The sequence below is a fragment of the Microcebus murinus genome, chromosome 9 (genome assembly GCF_040939455.1).
Source record: "Microcebus murinus isolate Inina chromosome 9, M.murinus_Inina_mat1.0, whole genome shotgun sequence".
NCBI classification, from domain to species: domain Eukaryota; kingdom Metazoa; phylum Chordata; class Mammalia; order Primates; family Cheirogaleidae; genus Microcebus; species Microcebus murinus.
The window spans coordinates 35,259,602-35,281,806 of NC_134112.1; the positions used below are offsets into that span (position 1 = coordinate 35,259,602).

The 22,205-nt window shown below is 32.3% G+C and overlaps 1 protein-coding gene and 1 non-coding gene across 6 annotated transcripts in view; one reads left to right on the plus strand and one right to left on the minus strand.

Annotated features, from left to right (window-relative positions):
- Window positions 1-22,205, plus strand: part of AGMO (alkylglycerol monooxygenase) — a 305,885-nt gene that overhangs the window by 220,316 nt on the left and 63,364 nt on the right. The window lies entirely within an intron of this gene.
- Window positions 15,767-15,944, minus strand: LOC142873240 (small nucleolar RNA SNORA81). Its single transcript, XR_012921277.1, has one exon. It is a non-coding gene; the product is annotated as a small nucleolar RNA SNORA81 (small nucleolar RNA).

Sequence of the window (22,205 nt, forward strand, 5' to 3'; positions counted from 1 at the left end):
AAATTTGGAGATGTCCTCCTATGGAAAAAATGTTGGCCCTATTCATCTTGCCTGTCTGTAAAACTGCTCAGTGAGGATAATGATGGTTCTTCATTATGTGTGCCTGTAATTGTAATTAAGATGCTCCCCCAAAGGATTTTTTAGCAGGACTTGTCTTCCTATAATAAGCCATGGCTCCTTTATACTGAGCATTTGATAAATAACCACCCTAAGGAATTATTGCTGATGAACTATTTATTGCTTGATGTGGCTGTTTGGGCAAATGATTTCAGCCTAATGCCCGAATACCAGGGATAATGGGATGAGTAGCAAAGTTTCTTGATATTAAGAAACAGTGAGCTCTTAAGTTGTAAATTTATACGAAATCACTATTTGAGTATCTAAAAGTCAATGATTTTAAAGTCAAACTTCAATTGGATTGAATCTCAATTTTACCATAAGTTTACTGAATGTGTTTGGATAAATTACTTAACCATTGGGAAACTTTGTTTCTCTATCCACAAAACGTGGAAAACAGTCCCTGTTTCTGAGAGTTATGTGAAACCTCCTGTGAATCATAAAACATATTATATTAATTGTTATATTCTTATTGTTCTATAATAATATCAGCAGATACATGACAATCAAAGGGATTTGCTTAATGGAGACATATTCATGTTATTTCATTTTTTAAAATATTTTGACCTACTATTCATAAGGTTCTGATGAGAAGGAATTTAAAAGCATAAACCTTGTTTTTAAGAATCTTTCAGTAAGTGAAGGCAAGCAAATGAGTAAACAGTAACTGTGCACCATGAAAAATGTCACGATGTAGGTAGATACTAAGCAGATGCTACAGGGATACCAAAGGGAAATCCACTCTTGGTAGTTCAGAAAATTCTTCTCAAATGAGGTAAACTTGATCAAATGTTGATGAGGAAGAATGGAAGAATGAGAGTAAAGTCAGCAGAGGGGAGACAGGGACAAATTTTTAAATAGGAAAAAATATGCAGAGTTATTACATGTTCTCTATATTAAGAGAGCAAGCAATGCTTGAAGTGAAGAGTGCATGCATGTATAAGGAGTAAAAAGGAACTGATTATTAAAGGATGTGCATACATGATAAGCAAAATTTACGCCACTCTGAAGTTATGAGGCAAACAGAAATACTTTAAATAGAGAAGTGACACCAATACACTTGCTCTTTTGGAAGATTTTTCTGGCATCCTGTGGGTAATAGATGGAGAGCTGAAGGGGAAGCAGTGAGAAAAAAGACCAGCACGACTGTAACCATTGGAGCTTGTGGGAAAATTCCAGGTATTTAGAAAGTAGGAATAAAATTTAGTTAGATCGAAGCACCAGGCATTAGGAATAAATAGAGAAATGCCATCAAATTTGTTTACTGATTGGTCAGAAGTAAGTGATGAAGGATGGATGAATCTTAGTTAGTCTCTTAAATTTCTTGTTTGGTGAGTTCATACTTTCACTGAAAAAGGGACCTAGGAAAGGCAAAAATTTGAAGGAAGAAATACTGAGTTTATTTGCTGTCATGTTTATATTGAAGTACCTGTGAGATACCTGTATCTCAGTTGCAAGTCTGCAACTCAGGAAAATGGGTCAGACCTGGAAGTGTAGATTTGCATGTCAATTTGAAGATGGTAATTGAAACCATATGCATAGAAGCAATCACCTTGGGAAATTTTTTTGTTGTTCTTCACTTTGATGCAATTATATGATTAGGTAATTATGTCTCTCTCCCACAAGCTTCGTAAGAAAAGAAACCTCTAGTATACCTTAGCAATTTATTTCAAGACACCCACATTAGCTTTATAGCAAGCCAATTAAAGAATCATATTATTTTAGATTTTAAATTGATTTGCCCATCTAAATAAAAACATTCTATATCTACTGCTGCCACTGTCATTTTCTAGAAAACCAGAAATTTTCAACTCTACTTATAAGTAAATATGAATGCTCGTTTTAACTTTTTACCATGTGATATAATTGGTGATTCAAAGTTTCCTCCAAATAGATGGACTTGGCTTGAAGAAAAGTCACATGAAACAAGAATACCACATTTTAGGGCCCCAAAGCAATCTGTCATAATGGAATACAAAGCATGTTTTTATCTCTCACAGGACTGTTAAGAGGTGATTAGACTAGACAATAAGATACTATAATATATGAATGTCATCAGCATTACTGGTAGATTTTTCTTATTAGTGATGGGAGAATTATATAAGTACATATTAAAAATCATTATATTTTTCTTTTGGAATCACTTCATCATCAGTTCACTTTTGAGTAATTGCAAATGTAGACACTTATAGCTTTTTAATATTAAAACTCACCCAAATTCAATGTGCTTTAATGCCAATACAATGTGCTTTAATGATTGTAACTTCCACATTTAAAATGGTGAACTATTTTATGCAATGAAAGAGTTCATTACCTTTGTTATGATGATTATAACTGATTTTAATAATATTTAATATACTACATATATAAATTATGTTTCTCCCATAGCCCTTTACAACATAGCAAACTTAGCATAATAAAGTAGAAATCTTAGTTTAGGGACACACTGTTCAGCCTATAAGACTTAGTACAATCTAAAATAGTAGGTGAAAACTTAAATTGTGCTAATTCTAAACATTAAAATCTAACTATTTGAAGCATTAACAATCCTTAATAGTGTCATAAATCATATTAACTTTTTAGCAAAGTAACAAAAATTGCCGTATTTTGTAATGCTTTTTTTTTACACAGTCATATTCTGTTATAAGTAAATTTGGGCTCCAGGCCAGGGAGAACTTGGAGAACTTTTAAGTTTGAGAGACTGTCTCACAGCTGGAAATCACCCCAAGGTGGATTGAACGCAGAAGAATATGTTTCCTATTATCCAGGTCTCTACCAAACTATTTCTTGTAGCTTGAAAATAATAAAGATTTTGTAAGCCCCGAGAGGTCTTTTTTGATCCATGAATGAAGTTACCCTGGATTCATATAACTAAAATCTGACTTCCTTTTAGCCATTGAAATTCAAAACCCTTCCATTTATTAGTATGAAATAAGAAAATTCCTCCAAAAAATCTCAAAACTTGGTATTTAATGAAGTCAATGCCAGTGCATATCAAAAACTTTGATTCCATTTAAGAAGAGTACAATATGATGTGAAAGCAACTGTGAAGTGAGTAACGGAAGCAGGTTAATTAAAACAGAGTATTAAAGGGTGCACTCAGCCTTTAAATTATTCTTTACATTTTTCTTAAACAAAAGTTATACCTTTTCTTTTTATCTTTCATAAAATGGATTTTATTCATATTTAAATGTTTAGATTATGAATTAACAGAAAAATAAGATAGTGAATATGTTATTGCTTTAAAATTTTTGTTACCCAGAATTTTAAAATGAAATCAATCTTTACAAAATGACTTTATCTTTAACCTATAGTGCCATTTTACTTATGATACATTGCATATTTTTAGTGCCTTTTTGGCACTAAAACAACAACTAAAAGTATAATTCGTATAATCTTCTATAAGACTTCTCTAAAACTATAGTTTTCATTAATAATAATATAGTAGAAAAACTAGTTCACTTATGTAACTATGGCATCCTAGTTAAATTAGTTGCATATCTAAAGTAAAATTCAAATCTTCATTCCAAATTCTAGGTCAGACATATAGTCAACTCATATATATAGAAATATAATTCTGAAGTCGTTTTCTTCAGAATAAAATTGAGAATTATTATGAATATTTATTTAATATGGCCATATGAGGCAAAGGAAATAGCTACAAAAGCACAAGGTTTAAACACTGGCACAATCACTCATTTTGCCAGGTGAAAAGAAATTGATGCAACATGTTGAACTTTGATCATTCGTGTTTCACCAGTGAACCCAAGCACACAGAAAATACTTTACTCAAATTGCTCACAATAAGTGCCAGTCCTCATTTTTCCATATCAAGGAGAGATGGGGATATGAAGTAGTATAAGAAATCTGCAGATAATCGTCAGATCTTGTTTTAGACAATACTTTTCACTTCCTGTCCTATCAAAGTTTTTTTAAGCCAGATTTCCTAACAGGGTTGCCTTCTCCTTGCCCCTGTCTGCCCTCTTGTGGAAAGTAGCAGAATGATAAAAAGAAAATAAGGAAAAAAGACGCATGGCAGAAAATTCATAGTAAGAAGATGAATAAGTTCCTTAGATGTAACCACAAGTCACTGGATAATCACTTCTAGTAAGACTTATTTGTATATTTCAAAATAATGCCATATTCTTAATATTAAATTTAGTTTTAACTACTAAACGTCAACTGGCTTATTCTGCTTTAAGTTTGCGGGAGGGAATCCCAGAGGAAGGGGAAAGCTGTAGGAAATTGTTATCCAATGTGCTTTCCAGGGTTTAAATAAATCATTGGCTAGAGTTGACTTTCGTCTTAAATGTTTTGCGTATCTAAAAGTGTAAAAATATATCAGATTTTCATGAGAATATTAGGGTGGTGGGGTAGGGAAGGGTTATCAATTTTCAGTTCTGCTTTTCTTTATTGACAAATTATTATTTGTTTCATCTCTATTCATGCAGGCAGCATCCTAAAGAATAGGTTTCTGTTTCTTTGATTAAGTTCATTGGACTATTAAAAAAATCATAGCCCTGTAAAGATTCAATTAGGGACTTTTCAAATAAATAAAACAGAGCCTTTTACTCATTAACCAATAACTGAATAAATATGATTTTTATTATGAAATCACCTGAAAAACCCAAATTCTTCCATTGTCAAACCTCCTTTATATTTTCATAATAAAACTGATGCAACAAATACTACATAACCACCATTTAGCAATAACAAAATTGAAAACTCAAAACTTGTTCAGTTTTCCTTAGACCAATAGATTTGAGATTTTACCCAAAATTTCTGTCCTGGTTTGGCCTTGAACTTCAGTCCAACTCTTCCCTTCCACAGCTGTTTGCTGGGTGCATTCTTATTTAAATAATGGGGCTCTGTGGAGAGCACCTCAAGGGAGCTGAGTGGATAGAGAGAACTGGAGGAGAGCAGGGGATGAAAGAGGCTTTAAAAGATGAAACAAATGTTACGAGTTTATGTAGGTCAAGACATTTAAAGTTTGCTTTCATTTATATTGTAATGGAATTTTTCAGCTACTTTGAGCACAGACCCCACTTTTTTAATAGAATAAAAAACTAGCCAGATACTGTCAAGCATTGGATAAAAGTATTGACTTGGTATTATTATCTGTAAAAGAACTGAAAGTTCAACTAACATGAATATATGTTTCAGACTCGGGACTCAAGGAGTTCGTGAAAAAATAGTTTTGGATATTTTGAGCTACATACCTACCTACAGGCCTATTCTTTTTGGGGTACATTAATGATAAATAGGAGAGATGATCAGAAAGAGAATGAGTCCTCATTACTAAGCAAACAAAAAAGTCCACATGTGTGCATGTGTGTGTGTGTGTGTGTGCATGTGAAAGTATATATACACATGCTTCTTTTTATCTCTCTTTTCTACTTCATGTTTTTAAAAGGCAGGGCCAACTTAATATTGCATTTTTCCATAGCTTGCATCAAGTTCCTCATGCTCACTCACTTCTTCTCCTTTTCAGCACCTTCATATACCTCACATTCTTTTATGGCAGAGCACAACTCTCTCACTTTTTCTAACAAGAAACACACATTGCAGTTAAACAGCCGAGGTCATCCCCATGCTCGCGTCACAGGTCAAGCAAGATCACTTACATTTTTTAGGGGGTCACTTCTTCTCTCTGGGTGGGATATGACCTTTTTCCTGTTCCTAGAAAAGAAACCACCCCAGATGTTCACCACCTCTTCTCTCTCTCTCTCTTTGTTTTTCCATTCTCTTCCTTGTTTGATGCCAAACACACATGCTTAGACATTCATCTTGCTAGTATTCTTCCACTATAACGATAAAAGAGTGATCTTTATTTCTACCTCATGTATTGTAAAGACAAACGAACAAACAAAACAAAAATCCTGATATTTAGATCAACTTTAGAGATACTTGTTTTTCAGTTTGAATGTATAATTCTGAAAATGCCTTGGTACTTTCAGCATATTATAAAGTCGTTATTAACATACATTTCTCTCTGCATCTGTGCTATCATCTTAGTATCATCTGTGGGCTGTATTTTCTTCAGAACCATCTGTATTTTGAGAAATCGTCCTAAGAACGTATTTAATTCTGTTCTTCCTCTGTAGATTATTCTTCCTGTCTTTTCCTTGACCATTCCAGATATCTTCCACCTCTTGAAGTCCTTCCCATTTTCATTGAATACAACCAAGTTTTCAAGGTTTGTACTGATTACAGTTACATAGATAATTCTCCTGTTTTTATCTTTTATAAAAGTTGTCAAGATGTGATATCTACAGAAATCATTAGTATCAATAACAGCTTTATGGCTTGAATTCTACCTTTTTTATGAAGCTCAGCCCTAGTTAATTGGTTCATTTGACACATATGAATGGAAAATATACTATGTGCCAGGTACTGTTGCAAATGCTAGAGGTTCAGCAGTGAATGAAACAAAACCAAACAAAAAAGACCTCTCTTTATGGAGCTTACAGTCTAGGGAAAATAGACATACCAATTGAAAGTAGACAATATATTGAAAAATAAATGTCCGCTTTGTAACAAGTACTGAGTGGAGTGCCCTACACTGATCTTCTTGACTTATGTGCTTTTTATTCTCATTTCCGGAAATTTTAATTTTTAAGTAACTTTCACATTTTTCCATCTCTTTTATATGCCTGAATTTGCTCTTATTACGTTCTGGAGTTGGAACAAAATAATACATTTTGAAATAAGGAAATCTGGCCAAAATATCCTACACCTTTTGTCACCATACCAACTTTATTAGGGAACATTAATACCCTATAAAAAATCCATAAGCAGCATGATTTTCAACAAAAGTCCACTGTCTAAGTTTTTTGGTTTAAGAGAACAATTCTGTAAATTAAAATCACATTTCTCTTGACAGGAAACATTTCTTTCCAAGGAAAGTTTATTCATTTCAGAGATGAAAAATATTTGTGAAGACTGAACTAACAGCTTATCTTCAAGAGCAATTTAAAAAGTTTACCCTTAAAAAATCTGATAAGTAGCAATTAATTCATTCAATCAAATAATTAATTATTAATACTTTAATTGTGGATTATGATAAAAGAAAATTATAGAGAAAACATAGTAAACTTATATGTACCCAGAAGAGTTTCATTAAATCTCATTCTGCTATGTCTACTTAAGATATTTTTAAATAAATAAAATATTACAAATAAAGTTGAGGATCTCACTCTGTACTCTTCTCTTATACCATTTCCCTTCATTTAGCACCAGAAGTAACTTCCAGTAGGACTGCATTCTGGCATTTGTGGGTCTCTGGCAATTTTGCTTTCTTGACCTCATTTCTCCATAATAAAAATGTTAAAAATCATATAATACAATTGTGATAAAAAGAGGTATGTAATCTATTCTAGATTTATTGTTATATTCAATATCATCATATTGATTTTTTTTCCTCTGGCTTAAAAAGTTTTTAATTAAAACAATTCTATTTTTCCCTAAAAATATTGTGGGGCTCTGCACTGTGGCTCTTATATCTAGTAGATAAGTCTGCCCTGACATCAGCCTTTATCATTCTTATCCTTTTGCCTATATTTTCATCTATAAAGATTAATTCTTAAATTACCACTTGTAGTATTTTAGATAATCTATTGAGAATTATTAATAGTTGCATGATTTTGTTTGTCTTGCTCTGACATTTTTAAGAAAACAGTCTTTGACTTGTGTGTGTGAACCTATTGAACATTAGCTTTCAGATTACTACCAATGACAATTTAAATTTCACCTACAAATACATACAATCACTGAAACAATATAAACATGAGAATGGCATCCTTAAATATACAGTAGTTTGTTGGAATATAAGAAGTTGTTTTCCTGTGTTCTTTAGCGGAGAATTCCTCTGTGTGTATGTGTGTGTGCATGTCTTTGAGTGAGTGAGAGAGAGAGAGATTGAGAAATTGATTAAATTGATTCCTTAGTGCAACTTGTAATATACAGCAAACTTACACTCAAATGTTGGCAGTTTTGGTGATTAATCCCTGGAAAAATATGCATTTTGCCATGGAGAGAGTGTCTGCTGCTCTTTGGCTTTGGAGTTCAGTGCCATAATTTCTGTCATTTTTTTTGGACAAGCAATACTACAGAATGTCATCCACACCTTTAAGATTTGCTAATTTCCTCCAGGAGTTTTACTCTTTCTCATGCCAGTTAGTGGTAGAAAAATAGCTTCTTCCATTCATCAGATGAGGTAATGCTCTCTTACTATTGACATTTGAATGTAGTATGAGTGTTAAATTTAAATGATATCAGCAAGAATAAAAATGCTTCATTCTTTTAAAGATTATTTCACTAAAGATTTGTTCACTCTAAAGGTTTTAAGATAACTGCAGCAAACTATTTTATTGAAACTTTTTTCACTTTAATAAATTAATTAGTGAACAATAGTTGTATCCACCACTGATTCAAGGCATCAAAGATGCCAATATCAATAAGATAAATAATTCCTGCTATGTAGTTGCTTTGTCTGAGAATATGCTTTGATGTTCAATATATTCAAATCCTTAAGCTACTGAACCATCAGTCCTGGCTCCACGTTTGCTGGCAAAAGACACTAACCACTTTTGCTGCTATGAACTTTAGTAGACCTATTTTCTAGCACCTAAACATGCTCATCTTTTCTCTCGCTGTGCTTTTATTTTTTCCCTCCACTTTATATTTCTAAATTTATTCTTTGAGTATCTTTATGTTTAAATCCTAACTAACTTTCCAAGTGTCAACTCAAATGCTACAGATACCTTAAAATCTGCCTCATTTCCTTTATGTTACTTCCACCTCCATTTTTGCCTCATTTTTCCACCCTATCAATGTGGAAACAGTTTTTTTTTTTTTCTCCTCTGAAATTCCATGTCTTTTTCAGTGTTTATTTAACGGTATTTATAATTTTCTTCCTTATGTAATGGTTTTCCCATATCTTCTATCTTCTTTACATGGTCATATCCACTAAACTAAGGGGAAGGGATATGTTGAATAAATACTTCGAATCCATAAATCTCTGAGTACAACATTAGCACTTAGTGTATGCTCACATAAGAAATGAATATTAATTCTTAGTATCCCTAGATTAGGTGCTGAGATAAAGAGCTGAGTAATATATTATGTATCTTCTCTCCAAAAGCTCAGTGTTGACTTTGGGATACCAAGAAAAAATAAATTATGATAAAGCACTCTTATCAGTATTATCTTAGCAATATGAGCAAGGAGCACATAGTAGAGATAAAAGGAACTGAATACCCCAGGTAATGCAGCTTTCATTCATTGAAACAATACTGTTTATTACATTGCATTGTATTATATCATATATTATTATACAGATGTGTTAACTGATCTCAGTGAAGTTAACTTGCTCAGGGCAGATCTTTGAATTTCAGGTCTAACTAACCTTAGCAAAGAAAATCTTTGAATTTCAGTTCTAACTAACCTTAAATTAAAAGAAGCATGAGAAGAAGAACCTAACAGTTTGTGGTGATGATGAAAGAGTGCCTAGAGATCAATTCCAAGAGGAGGTAACACTTGGGCTGAGTCTTGAAAGAAGCTTAGAAACAGCAAAGTAGGAGTCATAACATGTAACAAAAAGTTTGTACCCCCATAATATCCTGAAATATAAAAAAATAAATAGCAAAGTATGGAGGCCTGGGGGACAATGACAAGAACAGACATGCGGTGTGAAATATCATGGGGAGTTACGGGAAATGAAAATAGTTCAATGCAAGTGAGACAAAGAGTGATGAATTAGAGAGGTGGACAAGAAGAAAATCATACAAAATATTTTATGCTAAAATATTTGTATTTCAACCCAGTGATGATGAATTTTAAACAGAATAGAATGGTCAGTGATACTGTATTAGATTGGAGGCAGATATGACAATTAAGAGGTCGTAAGTTGAAATGAATGAGTGTCTTGACATAAAAAAATGTGAGAGGTATTAGATAATTAGAGTGTAAAATTGATCACACTTGTTTCATGATTGGAGTAGTGACAAGGCAAATTATTAAGAGGGGAGAAAGCCAATTCAGCGGACCAGATGATAAAGTAAAAAAGTACGTGTTGAGCTAATTAAATGTTATTAATGCATTTTATATTACATAAATAAATTATAAGAAAAATTAACTAGTATATTTTCTGCCAATATAATGCTTATTATATATAGTCTATGTGTTTCTTAGTTTTAAACATATATTCTTCAAAGCCCAGAGGACATAAATTTTTATAAGCACCCTTTATAGATTTACTCAAATATTCCATGTCAAAAGTGTTTGGATATGTTATTGACTTATCTTGAATTAAAGTATTGCCTTTAGAAAGGGGTTATCTTACAAATGGACTAAAATGTTTCCTTTCAAGTTGGATTCAGAAGAAATATTAAATCAATTAAAATAGCCTTCCTGGCTGTTTGGATTTTGTGTTAGTTCAATATCTATTATTTATTCTTTATACAAACCTCATTCACTCATGTTTGCCTACTTTCCAGTCAACTCATTAAATGTATATAATTCTCTTTCCATGCATGACAATGATTTCATGGAAATATTCTTAGAGTAAATACTTTCATAATTGTTTGAAAACCTTTTACATCGTTGCAGGATAATGATCAATGCTGCCCAGGGAGGGGAATACACTAGTCAGATATTTTTCTTTTGATGATTTCTATGTTTTATTCTCAGCTTCATGGCCAAATGCAACACTAACTTGTCTGTGATTTACTCTGTACTAAATCAAGAAAGAGGTGAACCTTTTCTTTCAAAATCTGCAGGTTTTGGCAAGTATTCATGAATCATTAGATACTGAAAACCTACCACACTGTACAGTTATGGCCTCATTTTTATAAAGATATTTGACTTGAAAAAAGTCCATTTAAAACTGTACTCCTTAATGCCAATAACTACAATAGTAAAATGTCGCACCACCTAGGATTTATATACTCTTGTCCTTTAGAAGTATTAAAAATATTTTCCATTTTCACTGTTCTACATTATTTATATCCCTATGTCAGTATGGTTGGTCTTTGATGATATATTCCAGTGATTTCATGCCTGTGCTGTCTTTCATACTGGAAATTAAAATGCTAAAGAAGGCTAACTGGCTAAACTAGAATTCTCTTGATATCAGTTCAACACGTATTTGTTGAGCAAATATTTACCTCTGAGTATTGATTGTGTGTGTGTTTGTGTTTATGCATGTGTCTGTAAACACAGACACATGTGTGTTTGGGCAGTATGAGAAAGAGAGGTTTGGATATCTATGATACAAGGTAGTCTGTAAACACAGTGACACACTCAAGTTCAAAATACATTTGAGAAGCAGGAAAGGGAGAAGTTTGTTCCAGCTGAGGGATATTAGGAAGACTATGATGATATGGAAAAATCAGAAAAAGAACCACAAAACACTACTTTTGGCTTCTTTCATGCCCAAGGAGAAATTCTAGCTCAGCTAACTTTGTAGTTGTGTGACTGTGGCAAGTTACTTGTCTTCCTGAACACTAGTTTCCTATTTTGGAAAAGAGAAATAAAAATACCTACCCTGTGGTTTGAGGTGGACAGTAACTCATAAAGAATTAATATTTGTAAAGTATCTGTACTAGTTATTTCTCAATTATATTTCTTCTATGATATGTTTGTATTGCTGTTATTTTTATGCTTATTATTATAAATTATTATTTTTACTATTGAATAAGAAGAATTAAAACAATGATCTAAAAGATGAGGAAGACTTTGCCAAAGATATGAAAAAGGGATGGATATTTAACTAAGAAGGGATCTGCACTGGGAGCAAGAGAATAGAGATGTGGCTATTATGCTAGGATTAAATTCCAGCTCTGTTATACTATTAATCTAAATAGAATTTACCAGCTGCTTGTCACATAGTTTAAAAAATCTCCCTTATTTTTTGAATCTTTTCAAGATTTTGAACTTCAAAAATTTAATTTTTCATTACATTTAAATTCTTTGAGCTAAGGCATCGATCCATTAATCATACCTAAACAATAGTAAACTACAAACTCTCTTTTTTTGAACATCTCTTTAGACTTTCTGCTAAATTTTACTACAGCTAATATCACTGTGTGTTCTGAACAGTTTAAACATTACACAACATTTCAAACATTCTAGGAGTATGGAAATATTTGAAATTGGAGAGGACAAGATAAACCTGTTATTTTTAACAATGCAAAATGCATAAAATATTAATTTAATATTCACTGGGAAAGGAGCTGAGTATGGTTAAACACACAAAAATACAGAGAATCAGGCCTACTTTATATTATTATTATTCACTTGTGAAACACTGATCTTTCTGTGAACACCTGTGTGTAGATTTTAACCATTGGCTTAGGGAGCCAGGGTACAAACTAAGTTGTTACAATCCTTTATAACAAATACCCTGGTAGTTTTTGTTGTTGATGATGTTGTTTTACAATTTTAGATAACTTAGATAAATTATAGGTTGGTATGTTGAGATAATCTAAACTTTATTAGTATTACACATATAGGTATCAGTTTGGAACAAATAATTCCTTGTCTTATTTCTATTCCCCTACTGACATTTTCACCTACCACACCTGCTCTGTTTAAGTAGGTATCTTATGAAATCATTCAGCAACATGAGATAAATAGTGCAGCTTAATTCTAGCTTTCTCCCTTGTCTTAGTCTTTCATTGTAAGAATCATCCATCTTGGTTGGGTAAAGCCTGCCCTGTCAAAGTGACATTTACTAAGCTAAGGTCAGGGATATAAGAGGCCAGATCTGGAGGAAAGATAAGCTTTAAGTGAAGTTGTGACTAGGTCTTACTCTTCATTGCTGTGCCTTTACGATAAAACCTCGCTCATAGAATGACAATGTGGTTGTTTGTTGAAATAAGAGCTAAATAAGGAAAACTCAGGCTAAACAAACAAACAAAAGAAAAAAAAAAAAACAGCCTACATTTCCAGAGCTGGAGAATCAGAGATCATATTGACAGAAATCTTAATATTTAAATTCTTCTCTTTCTTTCCTTGTAGCTCTATGGGCTTTTATTTTCCCAAACTAACAAATTTCAGAAGCCAAGCACAGAAAGAATCTCTATAATATTATATTTATTTCTTTAAGTTCAAGACATTAAAAATCAAACTCATAATCATGTTCACAATATCTAGCTGTCATCAATAGTTCCCATCAGTGTTAGTGTTTAACTATTAATTCAGTTTCTCCAGCAAGAAATCTCAGGAGTTGATCTTGATGTTTCCTTTTCTCTCATCACCCAAATATATCAGCCATTAAGCCCAGTAACCCAACAATCTATGCTTCTCAATTGTGGTAGGACATTAGAATCTACTGTTGAAAGCTCCCTAGAGGATTCTAATGTAATACCACAATAGAGAAGCATAGCTCTAGGGAGCTTTCAACAGTACTGATACCTTGATTCCACCCCTTTCAGAGATTCTGCTGTATTGGTGGAGAGAACAGTCAGTTATCACGTTTTTGCAATTCCCCAGCTGATTCAAATGTTCAGCCAAGATGAAAAACCACTGATCTGAATGCTCTAGGTTAAGCCTTCCTCATTGCTTGCACAGCACATCACAGCATTCTTCTAATTTGTATACTTTTTTCAAATCTCACCGCCACCCCACAGTATGACTCCTGTCTCCTTATTTGATATCATCCAAATTTACCTTTAAGACCTTTAATGAATTTCATTCATGACCTTGAGTCTTTTTTTGATTTTTTTGAATTATTATATATCTTTAATAGTTTTTTTTTAAATTTTAATAGATTTAGGGGCTATAAGTATTTTGTTGTTGTTGTTGTTGCTGTTACATGGATGATTTATATAATGGTGAAGTCGGGGCTTTTAGTGTACTCATCACCTTAACAGTAAACATTGTACCTGATAGGTAATTTTGGATCTATCACCCGCTTCTCCCCCTACCCTCTGAGTCTCCAGTGTCCATTACCATGTTGTGTGGCCTATATACGCATCTTTTAGCTCCCATTTAAAAGTCAGTACATGTGGTAGTATTTTTCCATTCCTGGGATACTTCACTAATGGCCTCCAATTCCATTCAAGTTGCTGCAAAAGACATTATTTCATTCTTGCTCATGTTTTTCTCATGCCTGAGCAGTATTCTATGGTATGTATATATGCATGTTAAGTGTGTATGTGTGTATATAAACACACACACACACACACACCACATTTTCTTTATCAATTCATCAGTTGATGACATTTAGTTTGATTCCATATCTTTGCAATTGTGAATTGTGCTTCAATAAACATATAAATACAGGTGCCTTTTTGACATAATGATTTCTTTTCCTTTGGGTAGATACCCAGTAGTGGGATTGCTAGATTGAATTGTAGGTCTACATTCAGTTCTCTGAGGAGTCTACATATTGTTTTCCATAGAAGTTGTACTAATTTATATTCCCACTACTTGTGTATTAGAATTTTCTTTCCTCTGCATCCATGACAACATCTATTGCTTTTTGACTTTTTAACAGTGGCCACTCTGATAGGGGTAAGGTAGTATCTCATTGAGGTTTTAATTTGCATTTCCCTGATGATTAGTGACACTGAGCACTTTTTCATCTTTTTGGCCATTTTTATATATTCTTTTGAAACATTTGTTTTCATGCCTTTTGCCAATTTTTTAATGGAGTTTTGTGTGTGTGTGTGTGTGTGATTTGCTTGAGTTCCTTGTGTTGGATATTATTATAGTCCCTTGTCAGTCCCTTGTCCCTATATAGTTTGAAAATATTTTTTCTGATTCTGTATGTTGTCTATTTGATGATTATTTCTTTTGCTGTGCAAAAAACTTTGTAGTTTAATTAAGTCCCATTTATTTATTTATTTTGTTGTTGTTGTATTTGGTTTTGGATTCTTACTCAAATTCTTTGCCTAGGTGAATATACAAAAGAGTTTTTCATAAGTTTTCTTCTAGAATTTTTGTAGTTTCAGATCTTATATTTAAGCCTTTAACACATCTTGAGTTAATTTTTGTATGTGGTAACAGATAGGGAGACTAATTTCATTCTCCTACTTGTGGCTATCCAATTTTCCCAGCACCATTTATTGAATAGGTTGTCCTTTCCTCAATGTATGTTTTGTCTGCATTGTCAAAGATCAGTTGGATGTAGGTATGTGTTTTGTTTTGTTTTGTTTTGTTTTGTTTTGTTTTCTCTGGGATCTCTGATTTGTTCCATTTATCTATGTGTCTACTTTTATACCATTACCATGCTGTTTTGGTTGCTATAGCCTTGTAGTATAATTTGAAGTTGGGTAATGTGATGCCTCTAGATTTGTTCTATATGCTTAGGACTGCTTTGGCTACTCATGTTATTTTTTGATTCCATATGAAATTTAATATTTTTTTTAACTTTGGGAAAAATGGCATTGGTATTTTGATGGGAATTGCATTGAATCTGTAAATCACTATGGAGAGTATGGATATTTTAACAATATTGATTCTTTCCAGCCATGAGCATGGTGTGCTTTTCCCATTTGTTTATGTTCATCTATGATTTCTTTCATCAGTGTTTTATAGTTCTGCTTGTGGAGATCTTTCACCTTCTTTTATAAGTACATTTCTAGGTATTTCATTTTATTTGAAGCTATTTTAAATTTTCTTTTCCTTTTCTTTTCTTTTTTAAATATATTGCACTGAATCTTAAGACAAAGAACACTGGACATTAAGAAAGAGGTCCACCCCAGTCTTTGCAATCCAGTGCAGTTACTTTTCTTCCTGTGTGTACTCTGCTAGCATTATTACAAAAACCAAGACATAGTCCTAGTTTCTGCAATTTTAGCACAGTGCTTATACAAGAAGGTTATTTGCAGCTATTTTAAATGGTATTGAGTTCCCCCTAATTTTAACACACAGTTACGTTCTTGCTTCTCACATTTTGTCTACACCAGTCAAATGGTTCATACCCACTCATAATTTCTGTGCTTCCCCTACTGTGTTCTTAACTGTTACTCTGTTTCTTCTCCAGAAATGGGCTCCTGTTTTGCCCTCATTGCTTCTCTTTAAGGTTATGTCCTTTATGAGTTCTTCTTAGGTGCTCACAAGGAAGCCCCTAACTTCCTTGGCATTTGTCACATGATGTTTTCACTATGTGTTTATGAGTTCTTTGATGGCAGGAACTCTCTATCTTTGTAGCCACCTCACCACCATTCAGCCATAACACGGTTTTTATAACACAAGGGTTATTCTATTGACATTTTTTTTTATTGAATGAGTGAACAGGAGAAATTAAAACAAATATAAAATATTATTTCATGGCTTGTAAAGAGTTTTTTCTCCTTAATATCTAGGCAAACAATGAAATATTTCTCATATTTTAAAAAATTCCATGTTACAAAGATTGAGTCTTAGTTTTAAAAGACCTCTATACTTATGAAGTTTGAAATGTAACAGAGCTGAAAAAAGATATCTGCATAGTACAAATGTTCTTATGTCAGGAATATATAAGCTGCTAACATAAGATTCTAAGCTTTTCTTTTGCATGTAATGAATAAATGTTGTCAAAGAAAGCATTCTTTTTGTCTATATTTCTCTATACTTATGTTTGTTAGGGCTTATATTTATGTAGGCATATGCATCCACCTTAGACTTAAACACAAATACTTTTATTTTAAAAAGATAAATTATAAATTCACATACCATAAGAAATATAATGTGCATCATCTGAGGATCTTAAGCAAAATTGTAAATATCATCAGATTTGCACATATTATGATATTCTAAGTACTTTAGAGGGAGTACTATAGCCCTGAAAATTTGGAATGCTTGGGTTTTTTGTATGCAAGAATGAATATAATGCACTATCACTAAAACAGGGCTAAGCTAGGGTGATCAGACAACATTATCTGTTCTAATAGATGATTTTCCAGCTCATTTTTTTCTTAAGAATAATCCCTTTCAGCAAGTTAAAACTATATATTCCTGACCCCTCATCTACAGATTATGAATCAGGAGGTCTAGTGTGAGACTTCAGTCCAGTGTGAGACTTCAAAAATCTCTATTTTTTAACCATAATTAAGATGAAAATTTGAGAAATATTGACTTAGCTATAATTTAAATATTTTAAAAAATTGTTTAGTAAACTGGAATGGGACTATATATAACCTACACTGTCTAAACTTTATCTATAACGAATTTACCCTCTCTACATGCAAAATCATGGTATAAATCAACTGCCAGTGCCTATTCCTCCATGTCACCACATGTAAGCCCAATCTCAGCTCCTTATGTTCAAGATAGACATCATTTAGAACAACAAAAAGTACCCCTGAGCCATTGAACGGTGGCTAATAAGAAGATAATAATGAGTACATTTGATTATCCTCTCTTAGGCTTTAAGCAGGCCTCTAGAGAGAAAATTTCATGAACTATTTTTAACCCAACAGTCCCTTAATTGAATATATCTTAGAAACATTTTCTGTGTTCCTCAGCCTCAACATCTACTAATAACCTATGAGAATAATGCTTTAAGGGACATATTTTGAAAAACTCTAAGATAATATTCTTGCATGTGATGCTAAAACAGCCGATTAAAAGTGAAAAATTAAGACATGAGATTAATCACATAGATCTTTACCAAAGAAAATATTCAATTATTTATAACTTATTATAGTTAATTTAACTATTTTTAACATAGTTTATTTTCTCTGTTTTAACAGATAAATTAATTGAGATATTAAAAAATTTAGTTTTAAATACTAGGATTCAGTATTTACCTGTTTCTTTGAATTACTCCTTAGATAACATTTTACTTTCTAGGGAATTTAGGAGAAGCTAGTACAAAATATTCCATAGACACACTGATGAATAATATATATTCTATATTATAAACTCATTAGAATTCATATATTAAATGCTTTTGTAATTAAACACATTTCTTTTTCAGAGATTTTTTATACTCTTGGTGTGCCACAAAGGATATGTTACCAAAAAAATGACCAAGCCAAAACATTAGAGTAATACTGTGAACTTAGTAGTGATATAAGAAAATTTTTGTCTATAAATATATTTGATTAAATATTGTTCTGAAAACTGTACCTACTATTTTAAAAAGCAAGCTCAGAATCTTAGTCATAGAGACAACTATTCATTTTTAATTTGATAATAAATAATAAATTCATCAATTCTATACAGTACTATAATTAACACTTTAAAAAACAAATATTTTAATGATTTAAATTGTGAATCAAATAGATTGCTTTGCATATGGAGCTGCAATATTCAAGATTCAATTTTCTGTGAAGAAGAAGAAATAGCTCTGCCATTACAATTAAGATTTAACAACACTAGGGAAAGAAAATATAAAAAAATGAATAAAAATGTTTCAGATTGAGTCAAAAGTGTCAGGTAAAAGAGCAAGAACACACTTAACAGATCTCTGACTACCAGAGTTTGGGATCAACTTCCAGGTTTAGAAATTAGATGAAACTGCTGTGTTGTTTGCCAAAACTGACAGAAGCTCTGGAAAAAAATGTTTTTAAAACACCCTATGCCTTTAATAATGAAAATATCCTTTCTGCTCCATACAGAGTTTTTCTCTTTTTTCCCCCAGGACAATTTAATTCCAAAATCATTCAACAACGTATTTTGAAGGCATGTAAAAGTGGTAATAAAAATTGAGATAAAAACCAAAATTTTGCATTAGAATCTTTATAAAGGCATAAGAAAAGTACAGGTATATGAGATTGAAGATAGAATTTCTAGTCTCCTTTCATTTCTAAATGCTTTAGTAAGTATGTACATAACTGATTGAGGTACAAAAAACTCTGCCTTTATTAATTCACAGAATTGTTCATTCATCTTTTCCTGCTCAATGAAAAAATCAAACCAAATCAAATCAAATCCATATTTTTCATGTAGATTCATATCATAAGCCATTGTCAGGAAGAAATGCATCCACAAACACAATACCTGTTCACCATATAAACTTGACAGAGTAGGATTATAGCCTTTATTTGTACATTTTAAGCTATAAATTAGAAAAACAAGTTGAAGTCTAGAAAGGAAGACGTTTACAGACTGGTACTGCATTTCTATATTTTAAAACATAAGAACTCAACTAAAATTATTATTCTTATTATTTCTAAATTGTTATCATTTTTAGAAAGTGACAATAAACATTCTAGTTGAATTAATCTGAGACTCAAGATTTCCAAAGCATTTGGAAAATAAATAAGGTCGGTACATAACTATTGATTGACTTGAAATGCCAATAATTGAAAGAATTGGAATTCTGGGTCAAATTTTTTTTACATTCAAAACACATCTGATAAGGTATTCTAAAATCTAGATTAGCATCCATAAAACTATTTTTAGCTGTGTTAAAATGCATCTAAAATATTCACTGATGCCAAAATAGACAATTTTTAAGTCAGTGGAATTGATTTGAATAGTTCTAGTGCCTACATGTAAGTATTCTTAAATATATGCATACTGATGACAGGTTCCCAGTGTATTTTGGACCGAATTGATATAACTCACTTTTAAACTGAGTCTATATACTCTAAACATTTTGTTTCTAAGTATTCTCCACCTGTTCATAAATATACTAAAATCTATCATGACAGAAGACAGAGAAAATATTCTACATTGTATTACATATAGGACCAAACTATGAATTTTCTTGTGAGCCAATTAGAAAACTTCAGAGTAAATGTTTTATATTCTTAAACAGGGAACATGATTTGATGAAAATATTGTTCTGTCTCCTGAGGAGGACAGTATTGGTGGCAAAGAAAATAGGAGTAGAAGTACCATTTATAGTAATGAAGATGAGGTTACTTTGGTTCCCAGTGGAACCAGTGGTTACTTTGTTCCCGATGTTTTGATAATTTATGTTAATATCTGACTGTGGTTTCATGTTTCTGAAAGGCTTATATTTAAAAAACAGTTGTCAGCCCTTTATTGAATATAGCACCTCTTGTATTATGGTTAGAGCTAGAGCCCATTCTATTAAGTGAAGTATCTCAAGAATGGAAAAACAAACACCACATGTACTCACTATCAAATTGGTCTTAACTGATCAACACTTAAGTCCTCGGTGTCAGGCAGATGGGAAGGGGAAGAAGGAAATGGGTATATACAGACATAATGAGTGCAGTGCACATCGTCTGGGAGATGGATACACTTAAAGCTCTGCCTTGGGTGGGACAAGGGCAATATATATAACCTAAATACTTGTACCCCCATAATATGCTGTAATAAAAAAAGAAAAAAATCAATACAGAAAAATAAATACAAAACAGTATTTATTAAGCAATCAGTTATTATTTTTAATTATTATTTGACAACCTCACCATGAGTTAGTATAATTCCAGACCCCTCCAAAAACAAAAAAATAAGCAATAAATACAATTTCATGTCCATATGCAATTTCCTTTTTTTTTGAGAAAGAGTCTCGCTTTGTTGCCCAGGCTAGAGTGAGTGCTGTGGCATCAGCCTAGCTCACAGCAACCTCAAACTCCTGGGCTCAAGCAATCCTCCTGCCTCAGCCTCCTGAGTAGCTGGGACTACAGGCATGCGCCACCACGCCCAGCTAATTTTTTCTATATATATTAGTTGGCCAATTAATTTCCTTCTACTTATAGTAGAAATGGGGTTTTGCTCTTGCTTAGGCTGGTTTTGAACTCCTGACCTGGAGCAATCTGCCCGTCTTGGCCTCCCAGAGAGTGAGGATTACAGGCGTGAGCCACCGCGCCCAGCCGCAATTTCCTTTTTGAAATATTGGGAATAACCAGTAGATATCTTCAAAAACTCCAAAAAGATTTTCGACTCCATTTTAGTAAGTACATGGATAGAGGTGAGGGCTAAGATGACAGTGAGAGATTGAAGAAAGTTTGATTTTCAAAGAAATAATCTTGAGAGGGGATGAAAGAAAACATTTTTTAAAATTGAGTATGAATTTCTTAAAGAAATTTAGAAGACAATATGCATACAAATCCTAATTATACATATAAGGCAACTGAGACTCCATGAGATTAGAGTGAGTTTGTTTTCTCATCATTATATCAATAATAGGCAACTGGAAAGGGAAACTAGTATGATTCTTGGTATAACATCAATGTTTCTGTTAAGAACAAAAACATATTTCTTTATTATTATGCAGCGTACATATGGCATCCATAATTGTTGTTCAATAAATGGTATGGCTTTGAGATGCATAATATAGAAATTTAATTTAGAGTACAAGTTAAGATATTGATTATATTTTAGTGTATATCATTGTCCCTGTCGTGTCGCAATTGTTACAAAATTACTTTGCTATATTTCTTAGACTTGGACATATCTATAATATTGTGGAATACAGTGATTTAACATTTTGGAGAGCAGACTTAAAATTTTGACCCTCCAATCTGATATAACTTTTTGTCTTATTTGTTTAATCACTGCTCTTGATGTTGTCAATTTCTGTTTCTGAGCATGTGTGCACCCATTTTTATCTTCCAACTTCTCTTATGGCTTTAAATAGACAGAAGATGTGTCCCCTCTTATTGGGAATATAGTGACATAGCGAGCTACCAAGGAAAGGTGGACGCAGAAAAAAAAAGTATAATTTGTTTTACAGAACTGTATAATCTAATTTTTCCCTAACTAATTGTCATGAACATAAGTAAATATTGAATGAAAGTAAATATATATTGCTTTGGATAAAATAGTTGCTGAGCATGTCAATGTAATAATGTAATAATAAGATGTCATGCTGCCTTTAAAGATTATTATGAATTAATAAACTTACTTTGTTTCATATTTGAAAATGCATTGACTTTATAGTCTGTCTTTTACTTAATAATGATTCCAGCTATGTTTAGACTAATGTATTTCAGTGTAGTCAATGTATCTCACTATGACTATTCATAGTGTATTTCCAGGAAACAAAAGAGAAATAATTGGAAATGAAAGGTTTTATTAAGGAAGAAAATAATGAGGATTAGTTCAAACACATAAAACATATGTCAATTTTTTGCAAATGTTTTTAACTAACTCTCAAGGGATTTCCTCTTAATGAGAAGAAACCTCTCACGAAAATCCTCTGAAACAATGTAAGCACATCTAATGGTACAGTTTTA